This window comes from Peromyscus maniculatus, chromosome 15 (assembly GCF_049852395.1).
Source record: "Peromyscus maniculatus bairdii isolate BWxNUB_F1_BW_parent chromosome 15, HU_Pman_BW_mat_3.1, whole genome shotgun sequence".
In the NCBI taxonomy this organism is placed as follows: domain Eukaryota; kingdom Metazoa; phylum Chordata; class Mammalia; order Rodentia; family Cricetidae; genus Peromyscus; species Peromyscus maniculatus.
The window spans coordinates 21,767,066-21,780,659 of NC_134866.1; the positions used below are offsets into that span (position 1 = coordinate 21,767,066).

At 37.1% G+C, this 13,594-nt stretch overlaps 1 pseudogene; it reads right to left on the bottom strand.

Annotated features, from left to right (window-relative positions):
- Positions 1 to 11,063: 11,063 nt before the first annotated feature.
- Positions 11,064 to 11,586, bottom strand: LOC102926327 (small ribosomal subunit protein uS15 pseudogene; annotated as a pseudogene).
- Positions 11,587 to 13,594: the final 2,008 nt, after the last annotated feature.

The following is a 13,594-nucleotide window of genomic DNA, read 5'->3' on the forward strand; positions in this document are numbered from 1 at the left end:
GAAATACTGGAAGAGTCCGGGGTATCTAGGTCATCACAAGAAAACCAAGAGATACAATTAACCTGGGCTCATAGAAGCTCATAGAGACATGACCAACAGCTAGGGAGCCTGCGTGGGCCTGACCTAGATTCTCTACATATATGTAGGACAGTCCTATAGTTTGGTCTACTTGTGGGACTCCTAGTAGTGGGATCAGGGCCTGTTCCTGATGCTTTTGCTGGCTTTTCAAAACTGTTTCCTCACACTGGGTTGCCTTGCCCAGCCTTAATAGAAGGGAAAGAGCTTAGTCCTATTTCAACTTGATATACCATGCCTCTTGACATCCATGGTAGGCCTCTCCTTTCTCAATAAAAACAGAGGAGTAGTGGATTGCAGGTGGAGGGGTGATGCTGAAGGGCTGGAGGGTAAGTGGGTGGAGAAAATAGGAGGAGAGAAGGAAGAAGGGGAAACAGAGGTCAGGATGCAAAATAAATGAATAAATTTAATTTAAAAAATGAAAAAGAAATGTAATATATTAAAAATAAAGCAGAAATCAGTTATTTGTAACATATACACAACTTTTAAAATGTCCTTACACACAATTATCTTGAAGAGATTTTTTTTTTAATATTAACATAACACCAGGAGAATTTTGTTTTCGTCTTTTTCTGTGTAATATATTTGTTTCAAACATTACAACTTTTTATTGCTTTGTTTGGAAATTAGGTAGATTTTTTTTCAAAACCAAAACATGGAAACAAGTGTTGAAAACACGGAGATCAATAGATTCAAACTAAGAAACCGAGAATGAGGCGTCCTCGCACTCTTGTCAGTGTGAGGCCTTGTAACAGTTTGGGAACTGCTGGGAGGGTTGTTCTCGTGTTTATTCATGACATGAGAACAACTTGCAAATTTCTACTTCCCCTTTAGACACAAAGGTCCGTGAAACATGATAATGCAAAAGGACACCTGAATGATGACAGCACCTTTATGCATATTTTGGTTATACTTAATAAGAATATTATGAATTTTGTTTTATAATTTGAACACTATGTGTTTATATGTTTTCAAAATCTAGTAGTAGGTATTAATTTGCAGCAAAACTAATGGAAAAAAAAAACTTTGAGAATTTCTGTCCTTTTTATATCATCACTACTTCTACTAAAAAACCAAAACAAACAAAAACAATATTCCAAAAATGTGAGCCTTATTTGCAGATGCAAGATGGAAAAATGTCATCTAAATTTTTGTGTCTATTTCATAAAACTGCATCAGGCACCACAGGATATTGAAAATTTTCTCATTTAATTTGTTTTTATTTTTCACGTTACATACCAACCAGTTCCCCCTCCTCCCCCTCCTCCTGCTTCCTGCCCTCCCCCAACCTACCACCATCCACTCTTCAGAAAAGGTAAGGCCTCCCATGAGGAGTCAACAAGGCCTGTCACTTGCAATTGAGGCAGGATCAAGCCCCTCCCTGCCCAATCAAGGCTGAGCAAGGCATCTCACTATTAAGGAATGGGCTTCAAAAAGCCAGCTCATGGACCAGCGGTAGATCCTGGTCTCACTGCCAGGGGTCCCACAAACAGACCAGGCTACAAAAAACAAAAAGTTGCCCAGGGGGCCTAGTTTGTTGCCCTGCAGGCTCCCCAGCTGTCAGTCTAGTGTCCCTGTGCATCCACCAGTTCGGGTCATCTGTCTCTGTGGGTTTCCCCTTCATGAACTTGACCCCCCTTGCTCATAGAGACCCTCTTTCCTCTCTTCGATTAGACTCCCTGAGCTCTGCCTGGTGCTTGGCTGTGGGTCTCTACCTCTGCTTCCGTCAGTTACTGGATGAAGGCTCTATGGTGACAGTTGGGCTATTCAGTTTGTTTACAGGGGAAGGCCAGTTCAGGAATCCTCTCCTCTATTGCTAGGGATCTTAGCTGGTAAACCTAAAAAACAATAAATATTAGCTCCTTTTTATTTTTAATGGAACTCTTGTTGCTAAATATCCTACCTTTTAAGACAACAGATATATTATTTTGAACAACTTCTGAAACGCAAACTTTTTGCAAGCTGTTTTCCAAAGATATTTGTATTAATTACTGTATTAGATTCATTTGTCTTCCATATCAGAACCCTGACTCAATTTGGATTGTTTGAAAGCCATGTAGTTATGATTCTCACTGTTTATTTTATATTAGGCAGTAAGTATATATATATTAATATATATACTAATTCTTGATACAAATATCTAGATTTGTATACTCATATTGCCAACATTTTATCTATTTGGAAGTATTCACAGTGCTTTCTTAAAATTCCATTGCCAGCCCCATATAACTGGGTGTGTTGATGCTCACTAGTAACTGCAATACTTATAACGTTGAGGCAGGATAAGCAGAAGTTCCAGATCATCCTGAGCTGTGCAGTAAGGAAACCTAAACAGCAAGCAGAAAAAGCAAGGGACTGTTGGCACTTTTTCACAGTGCAAAGAAGTGCACTATAGCACACTAACTGTTCTATTCCTCAATTAGATGCCAATGTCAGATAATCCACTTATGCAAGACCATGTCTAAATTGTTAGCTAACAGTCCCAGCCTGCATGGGTGTTAACATCATTAATGAGATGTAGGTAAATTTTCTCAGTAACACAGTGTATGGAATTGAAGACTGTTCTGTGTACAGATAACACACATGCTATATACAAGTTATTCCTAACCATTAACAGTGACATTGTCCTCTGATCTAGTGTTATCAAAGTTTCTGGAAACTCATAAAAACTCATCCCTAATGGACTTACACTTATCACAGCTCTGGCATTAGTAATGAAAAAAAACCAGTCACAAATAATAACATTTTCTCAACAAACCAAGAATTGCAGTATTTAGTTCAACAGAAATCACCCTAACATAATATTGACAAGATTTGCTTGCTCACTAGACATACTGAAAATTAAATCTCCATATTACTCAATGAAAACTAGGTTAACTTATTTATTCACACTAAGCCTTCATTCTGTCACTCCTAAAATGTAATGGGACAGAATTTGAATATATATGCTGAATATTCCACACAATTAAGTATTTAAACTTATTAGCATATTTCTCCTTCAGTATATGACATATGTTATTATTGTCTTTAAATGTTTAACATTATGATTCTGTCTTAAACATCTTAAAAATCTGAGTTTTACTTTATGAGAAAATCCTGCCAGTATTTTGAACTTCGTGTGATATTTGGAAGTTAATATCTCTGGCATAAGTCATTAAATTTTTCATTCTTAATCTAATTAGATGTAAAGAAAAATGAAGTAAAATTAAGTTTGGCATATTACTGATACATTATGTACAACATGAAGTTTACAATGCTCATTAAAATTATTAATTTTCCTATAATCCATTTTGCCTTCTTTATACTGTACATGTTTTCTGTTTTTTTTTTTTTTTTTTTTTATCATCAAGCATTCTGTTAACTATCAGCTTTACCAGTTGTGGAGACAAATAAACAGAAGCAAAGAAATGTAAATCAGTATCAGTTATTTTAAACACTTTGGATAGTCCTGGAATTGTAAAATAAAGTACCTATATTAGTAATGTAGCAATCCTGGTGAAGACACACACACACATATCCCCCCCAAAAAAAATAAATAAGCATGCAATAAAACATATCTGAATGCTCATGCTTACGATGGCATCATTTATCACAATTAAGACATAGAATCAACTTATTTCCAAACTGGTATTAACACATGTGATTGTTGGTATGCATTGTGAACTTGACTGGATTTGGAATTACCTGGAAGACTAGCCTTTGAATATGTCTGAGAGAGTATTTCCAGAGAGAATTGATTGAAGAGGATATACCCAACCTGAGCATGACTGGAAGTGAACTATGTAGTTTTATGTGCTTGAAAAACAGCCCCCAGTCTTATTTTGTTTCAAACATCTCTTTAGTGCTTTGAAATGCACTCATTTGTGGCAGTGTCCTGAAGTAACTTTGCTTGGAGCCCAGCTGCTCTCTTAACACATTGCTGTAACACACGTTCAGAGCTTCTTCACTTCCATCTATTTCCCCATGTTCACATGTCAGGGCAATTTTCAAACTTTTCTGCAAGGAAGCTCCAAGCTATTAATTAACTTGCCAGTTGATTATATTTTCCATTGCATTGCTTCCAGCCAAGAACTCTGTCTTTTGAGCTGCAAAAACAATTTGTTTATATCCATTCACAATTTGCATTATTGGCTTCAAATATGGCTCTTAGTAATATTTTTATTCAGTTATTGCACTGAGTATTTTTTCTCATAAAAAGCAACAAAACGTAGACCCTTTTGAAACTTCAAAGAAATAAAATCCATATGTTATGTATCTCTGTAAATTCCTCTTTTTTAAAACTTTGTTAATGAGAAAACTACAAATAGTAGAATCTGCTGCCACACAGTAGCACACCTATTCAATTGCTAAGGAGTTTCAGAGTTTCATCGGGGAATTTAGATCTGTTTTTACTGATCATATTTCTGCACATTAAAAATACTTCAATGTCTTCTTTTTTTCAAGTTTTTAGAAAGATACAATTCTAATATTTTCTCACTATAAAATTTATTAAAGCATGCAATATATTAAAATATATTTGTACATTATAGGTGTTTTGTCAATGGACTGATTTAAAGAGTAATTTAAATGAATATAATTATTTTGTGTATAAATTATATATTGAAAATTGATTTAAAAATTGTTAAATCATGAACTCAGAGCTGCAGTCATCTTCACAGGGCCTGTGAACAGCCAATCACAAATAGAGAAGAAGCAAATATCATCCTAAACCTCTCTGGTGCAGTATTGCCTGTTCAAGGAGAGACAATCATTGTTTTCAGTTGTGTCCATATTGGTGACTGAATTGGGTTGCAAAGGATAGTCCCATAGTGATAGTCTAACAAATAACCCTGCCTGAACACAGGGAATCATCAAACAATGTGTTGTGGGAAAATTATTTTTAAAGTTAGGAGAGTAGAGGTTTATAGGATTAGGCAGTGAGTAAAATCAGAAAGTATTGTCAGCATTGTCAAAGAATAAACTTTTTAAAATCCCTTGATATTTAAAATTATAAAAATGTATTTTATGGCCAAGTGCACTGAATCTTATGAAATAATTAAATTTTATTGTGAGTAATAACCAAAACAAATACCATATATTCCATTTTCTGCACTCTGGGAAATCAGCACTATTCTTACATATGAGTGAATCTATATTCACTATCATGTTATACATCCAGTAGAGGATGTTCTTATAACAGAACACTCATATATTCAGAGTAAAGAATAATACATCAGAAAAGCATTTTATTCAGAACAACATTGAAACTTCACGTCAATCTTGTTGGAATTGCTGCTATAAAAACTGCCAGTGACGCGATGAATAAAAGGAATATATGTACTGCTACTGAGAATATAAATCAGTGCAATTGTGGAAAGCAGTTTGGTAATTTCCAAAATTCTCAAACTTTGATTTTCACAGTATCTGGGAAATCTGTCACAGGGTAAGAAATGATATCAGCATTCAAGTAACTGAATAAATAAAACTGAATGGCCATGTTTATCATGGGACCATTCATAAAGGCAAGTATATGGAACCAACTTAGATATCACAGTAGTATTAAAAGACATGATAGATAATATTTATTGCCAATTAGACGAGGTTTTGAATCTTTTGGAAGATTAGCATCTGGAGACATCTGATAGGGTATTTATATAGAGTGTAACTGAAGAAGATCAACCCTAAACTCAAATGACTTTATAGGAACTAGAGTACCAGACCAAACAAAAAGAGAAAAGAAAGTGAGATTGGCAACAGTGTTGGCTTTTCTCTGTTCCCTTATTGCTGATAGAATGTAGTCAGCTGTCACCTGTTCCTGTCACCACACCTTCTCACCATGATCAACCACTTCCTTTCCTAAAACTATGAGTTCAAATATGCTCTTTGTCCTGTTTTTCATTCTGTTGTGACATTTGACAACAAGAAAATCAACCAGAGTAAATTATAAAGAAAATGGTGTTTTGATTTGCATTTTCCTGATGATTAAGGATGCTGAGCAGTTCCTTAAATGTCTTTCGGCCATTTGAGATTCTTTTGTTGAGAATTCTCTATTTAGCTCTATAGCTCATTTTTTTTTAATTGGACTGTTAGGTATTTTGATGTCTAGTTTCTTGAGTTCCTTATATATTCTGGAGATCAGCCCTCTGTCAGATGTGGGGTTGGTGAAGATCTTTGCCCATTCTGTAGGCTGTCGATTTGCCTTGTTGACCGTATTCTTTGCTCTACCAAAGCTTCTTAGTTTCAGGGGGTCCCATTTATTAATTGTTGTTCTCAGTATCTGTGTTACTGGTGTTATATTTAGGAAGTGATCTCTGGTGCCAGTGCATTCAAGACTACTTCCTACTTTCTCTTCTATCAGGCTCAGAGTAACTAGATTTATGTTGAGGTCTTTGATCCACTTGGACTTAAGTTTTATGCATGGTGACAGATATGGATCTATTTGCAATCTTCTACATGTTGACATCCAGTTATGCCAGCACCATATGTTGAACCTGTTTTCTTTTTTCCATTGTACAGATAGAACCCTCTTCGAATGACTGATGGAAGCTGATGCAGAAATCCTTGGCCAGGTCCCAGGCAGAGCTCCAGGAATCCAATCAATGAGAGAGAGGAGGGATTCTTTTTTTCTTTCCTTCTTTTTTTTTTCTTTTTTCTTTCTTTCTTTCTTTTTTTTTTTTTTGTTGTTTTTTGAGATAGGGTTTCTCTGTGTAGCTTTGCACCTTTCTTGGAACTCACTTGGTAGCCCAGGCTGGCCTCAAACTCACAGAGATCTGCCTGGCTCTGCCTCCCGAGTGCAGGGATTAAAGGCATGCGCCACCACAGGGATTCTATGAGCAAGAGATATCGAGACCATGATTGTAAAAAGTACAGAGACAACTAGCCAAACTAGTGGAAACACATGAACTGTGGTACTGGTGGCTGTGGAGCCCCCATGGGACTGAACTAGGCTCTCTGGATACGGAAGACGATTGGTTGGCTTAAACTGTTTGGGGGGTACCCAGGCAGGGGATCGGGATCTGTCCCTGATCTATGGGCAGGCCACTGGGAATCCGGTGCCTGTGGTGTGAAGCCTTGCACAGCCTTGGTGCAGTAGGAAGGGGCTTGGATCTGCCTAGGCTCCGTGTGGTGGGCTCTGCTGACTCCCCATGGGAGACTTCGATTTGGGGAATGTGTGAATGCGGGTTGGCTTGGGAAAGAGGGCTGGGGGTGGGAGGACGGAGGAGGGGGGTCTGTGGATGGTATGTGGAATGAGTAGAAAATTTCTTAATAAAGAAAAAAAAAGGAAACCAGTGTTCTCTGTTTCTTGGGAGCATTTCAGAAGTAGATTATATAGAAGTAAAACTGAGAATAGAACTTGGTAGGCATTAGAAGGCTCAGCTGGAATTACATAAAGTGAACTTCCTTTTAGTTATTGAATTCTTTCTGCATATCTTGGTAATGTAGAAGTCAGAGATTAATGTTTTTTAGTCCTCATTTGCTCTTTTTTTTTTTTTTTTGTAATTTTAGAGGTGGGGACTCAGGCTAAACTCAGAGCTCACCGATTCGGTGGGTGAGACAAACAGGAAGGTGAGCTTCAGGGGTATGCCTGTCTCTGCTCCTCTGAGCACTTCAGTTTGAGCCTCTTGATGCACGCACATTTTTTATGTTGAAGCCTAGCATCGGAACACAAGTCTCATGCTTGCTCGTCAAGCACTATCCAACTGAGCCAACACATCAGTTCCCGTGTTGAAATTATTTAAGAGAAGACATATTGTAGATACTCCATTAGTTTGTTTAAAGAATCAATACACAAACATATCATCTTCTGTTGCCAATGTAAATGGATACCCTGTGGTGCAGAACAACTGAAACATTTTGACAGCCTCAAAAAGTTTTCCATTAAGTAAAATTCAGTTGTATAATTTGAGTTAATAGATTTATTGTTATAACTAAGGAATTAAAATTTTTGAAAACATGAAGAGAATCGTTATATTATAGCCCCCATCACCTGCTTTCAATTGAAAATATGGCACAGTGATCCCAAAGATACCCCAATATATAAAATTCTCAATTTTGAACTCTTTGTACATAAGGGACTGGCATTCTTCACACTCTGATTCTGGGAACTTGAGTATTAGTTCAGAGCTTGTACTATAACTTTGTTAATAATGGCCATGACTCCTTTATGGCATTCACTTTGCGGTCAGAGCTGTCCGTAGAGACTCATTTTCCTTTCCTCTTATGTCTGTAACAGATGCTTCATACAGTTCCAAAAGTTAATGCCTCCTACTTACACTTGACAAAGTTGAGTTTAAAAAGTAAAGCAAAAAAAGGAAAAAAAAATGGGGCTTTATCTGACAAAGTCTTACAAGCACCAATTAAAAAAAAAATAAGCCTACAAAGTTGTACCAATCTGAATAGTCAGTATGTTTGTAATAATATAATTTTAAAAATCTATTAGGCTGTTGGTTCTTGGCATATAATAAAATTTGTTTACATATTGCTTTGTTCAAGAAACAAAGTGTTTAAATCAAATCTGAGAGTTTTCTATCTAATAATTCCTTTCCTAAATTCACAATCAAGCAATTTATAGTACAGTTAAGCAATTCTAGCAAGATTTAATTAAACTGTAAGTTAAATTCAAAGATTATCTGTACTGTTTAAAATTATTGATGTGTCAACTCATTTAACTAATGAAACACCAGGGCATGAAGAAGTGCATATCTGTATTGGTATAATTTCATTACATGAAATGTAATATATTTGTTATCATATAAGGTTACAGATGTGAATTCTTCCAAAATACATGACAAGATGTACTATATCCTTTTGTAACATGCTAGCAAAGCAAAATAAAAGCTATCAATTGACTGTTGCACAACATTGAACAGATGACCCCACTGATTTTTAAATATTCTGAACCCCTATAAGGCACTACAATTTACCATCTTTGCTTTGAGGTCATTCTCATGGAACAGGGTAGAATGACAGGTACCCAGGACTTCATGAAACCAAACACTACAATGCTAAAGTTTAATATAGTTCGATTCATTAATTTATATCACCATGATAACCTCTACAGATATTTAAGTTTCAATCAATTTTACAATTTCAAATGTGCTAACATTTTTTTTTACCATATGTATTGGAAATCTACTTTGATGGCAGCCCTCCTCATAGAGAAAAACAGCAGGTCTAAAAAGATGATATTCTATTTTATTCATATTTACCTTATTTATAAGGAAATGGTGTCTATAACTGTAAATTAAAGATTTGTGATTTTCTTGCTGCATGATAGAAGGCTAAAGAATATGTCCATGATTACAAAACAATGCTGTTCACCATATAATCACTGATCTGCATCACAGGATGCAAACAAAGCCCTCCGAAATATGACAGCTATATCATCCTGTCATCTGCGACACAGTCTTGCTGTGCCCTTCTTCTCAAATTGGAAAAATCATTGACATCTTCATTAATAAAACATTATTATTTAAATGCATATAAATATCTGATTCTCTTACAATACTACTAAAAACAGAATGGACAGTTCAGAGATTCAATTTTTCATTAATGTTGTGATGTATCATGGAAAAACATCATGTTTCCTTCCTTATTCTAACATAAAAATATTAGACCACAGTTTATGTAAGCAATTTAAATATATTATTGACAGATTTTGTTGTCAAACCTGTAAGGGATATACTGCTAAGTACTATAGTCAGTAAACATATGCAGAAAAAACATCATGCTATATAAAAATATCAGATAATAAGGTTTCTTAAATATTTTACATGACTTAGTAAATGCTAATAAAACTAACAATATGTTTCTACGTGCCCAGGCCAGCAAGACTTTAACGGGTACTCGACCACCCTAAGGATGGAATGTAGGGACAGGAAATACACCAAGGAAATACACCAAGTCAAGATTCTGATCAAGGTGCACCTTTACTTTTCTCCAGGAGGGTTTATATAGTTCCTGCAGGGTAGGGGGAGCAAGAAGCTGTCATCTGCATAAGGTGGGGCAAGCTAACAGGATGTTTATATAGGATGTTTGCAGGGTGAAAGGGTCAAGGGCTCTGACTCAATGTCCTGTTGCTAGGTTTTTATGACTCTTGATCCTTTGAGGCCTACTTACAAAATGACATAAAAGTTTTAAATACATTAGTATTACCAATCTATCTGTAAAACAGCAGAAGTGGACTCATGCCTTTGAGTTCCAACAAGAACTACAGATTTGGGTTAAAAACTTGTGCATTTTCCTTCTGTCCAGAAAGCAAGGTATAAATTGGACAGAGATTTTTGACCTGGTGAGAGGCGCTTTTAGGTTTACATTTATACATATTTATATGACATCTAAAACAAATCCAAAATATTGATCTTGTGACTGAACAGTAAGTAGTCATTGCTCTACCAGCTCGTCAGGGTTCCTAAATGTTAAGCTCTGAACCATAGAACAGGAGAGTAATCTGAAACATATCTCATTTTAGACTCATATCTGAACCTTCATGACTTATTTAAACTTTTATATCTTAAAACATTTTCCTAAGAGTGAGCTAACAAGCTAGCTATGGCCTTGCAGAAAGATCTGGTTGATGCTGCCATGCTGACAAAGTTAGAGCTAGCCTAGCCATCAGTACTATCAGAGATCTGAGAAGGATAAACTGTATCTGAGTGCAGACCAAGAGGCTTCCAATCCTATAAATAACAGGGACCAAACCCTACCCAGGTCTCCATAGCATTGGAGGCACCAGTCAGAACAGTATCAATCTTCTTCTGCCATCAGGTCCAAAAGGCAGAGTATTTTTCCTGTGGAATAGGGACACGGAAGACTGACCTTGATCAGGCAAAAGGGTGCAATAAATTCCAGTGTCCTACTGCTTGTCCACTGTCTGGGCTGGGTTCAGGTGGCAGGCGTTGCATTGGGGCATCTTGCCCTGTGGTCAGCGTTGTCATATTTCAGGCAGAGACGTTGTGGTGTCTCGTACGTAATCTTCTTTTTATTTATTTATTTATTTATTTATTTATTTATTTATTTTTATTCAAAGTGATTTTATTGCTGTGTACACAAGAATTTACTAGAGCAGAGGCTGTGGATGACTCATATTTCCAATTGGGTGGGAGGAATCGCTTAGTCTTATAGTAACGAGCCAGCCGGTGAATTCTGCTCTTTATCAGAATCAGGGGGAACTTAGCATCCTTATCCTTTCTGTTCCTCTCAAGATGCTTTCAGACAGCCACTGCTTTCTTAATCAAATGGTACAGCTCCTCAGGGAGGTCAGGGGAAAGGCCTTTTGACTTAAGGATTCTCAGGATTTTATTACCAGTCACAAAACGGACCTGAGCCACACCATGCAAGTCCCTCAGGATCACACCAATTTGGGAGGGAGTCAGGCCTTTCTTGGCCAGTTTGTAAATTTGTTCCTTCACGTCGTCAGACGTCAGCTTCAGCCAAGTGGGGACGCTATGGCGGTAGGGCAGCACCGACTGGGACAGGCCCTTCCCAGGAGCATGCATGTGACCCATGATGGCGGAGGTCTGGCAGCAAAGAGAGAACGCGGTAGGAAACGGCACAGGAAGCCCGTACCTAATCTTCTTTGGAGACCTTGGGTCACTGCTAGGATCTGGAAGCCTGTCTGATATAGTAAGTTTTTAGATCAACATTTAAATGCCATATTCTTCAGATCTCTGAAGTATGAGTGTTAGTTATTTAGCTGCGTTGTGTTCTTACCCTGCAAGGAAGTGTCATGACAGAATCCGCTTATAAGAGTTTATTAGAGATAAAGGGACAGAGAGTGCGCAGGCCTGTGGGAGAGACACGTGCGTGGAGAAGAGAAAGAGAAGAGAGAGAGAACCGGGAACATGGCTGGCGCTTTGCTTAAAAACTGGCTGGGGGCATGGCCAGGTCACGTCACTACTCCACGCGTGTGCATAGATCACATGGTCACATTGCGCACTTACGTGGCCATGTAACGTCACGGATCCTGGTTACGAGAGACGCCCTGACCCGGAAATGCCTATCCTGACTGGAATTGGCTAGGCAGAAGTGTCTGCCTGGTATATGCGACCGTGGGGGCGTGTTGTGAACCCTTCAATGAGGGCTGTCCAGGTATATCTGAATAGACAAACTTTGTTTCTAATTACTTGTTTCAAGCTAAACCCTGAAAACATATGCAAGGGACTGAGTAAATGAGTAAACTTATCCCTGTAATACTTACCCTGACTACAATTAAAAAACTTGATTACTTATGACTGATTATTTATGTTCTCTAACAGTCTACAATAAGTAGCCTAAAAACAATGCTTTAAGTTGAAGCTCTTCTAGCATCAAATACAGGTTCAGTGAGGAAACCAAAACAAAATATCAATATTTTTTAAGTCATTGGTTTTTAACTATAAAAACTGTTCTTAAAAGATTAAGATCTCTCAAATGTCTTCTGTAATATCAACAATAAAGTATCTTCTTTTACTTTAAGGGGAGAAAACATGGCATTACCACAATCTGTGTAAAGAAAAACCAAGCTCTAAAGTGCAAACAATCCCAAAGTTCAATATCAGGGATTCATTTATAATCCTTTTGGTTCTTTTACTTAGAGGCTTGGATGATTTCTTTGACCCTACCTTTGGCAGCACATACATAGCCTGCCTGCTCCATTTTATTATGGCTGGTGCTTCCAGTGATCATCACCTAGCACTGGAATTTTTTAAAACTGCTAAGGTCCACCACTGCAACTAGACTCTTTTTGGAACTCTAGTCCTGCCATACATTTGCAAACTTCAGCTGTTTCCTATGATTCTTTTATGTTACAAAGTTTAGCTGCCAGAGCAAGGTATATTCCTGTGAATAAAAGCATTGATGTGCAGCTTTAATATTAATCAAATACCTTATTTATTAAACATATGTTGCCATCTATTTAAATTCTCTAGAAACTTGCTGTTGAACACTTGGTAAAGACATAAGTATTAGGTGTTAACCCGAGTAGATCTTAATAACCTTAGTAAAAGATGGCTGCCAGCCACATGGCTGCCCATGAGGTCACCAGCCAAGATGGAGGGAGCCTCATGGTTGCTGTTTAAAGCTCGTTTTTCTAAACAATAATTACTTGCACACAAACATACAGTTGGATCCAAGTTACACACATACATACATACAGTTAGAGCTTGCTTATATTTTCAAGTCACATACCTGTATACATGCACACATAAGCAGTTTGCAGAATCATTAGGCATTCTTAAGATGAAAACCAACAAGAATTAACTTTTATATTCAGTATTTTCAGGTATAAGAAACCATAACAAACAGTTTACATCACATCCCCTCTGACCTTCTACAACCTTCCATGTACCCTCAGTTCATTCCTTTGATCCCTCAGACATTTACTCCAGACAAATTCTGCTTTTTCTTTTCCTTTAAAACAGAAACTCTTACCAAAGTCTTTCTTGTGATTTCCCTCAATACTCTAGAATATATTGTAAAGTTATATTTTAAACAAGAACAGAAATACATGCAAATACCATAACAAGAATAACTCTCAATTTGCATCAGCACTGTACCACAG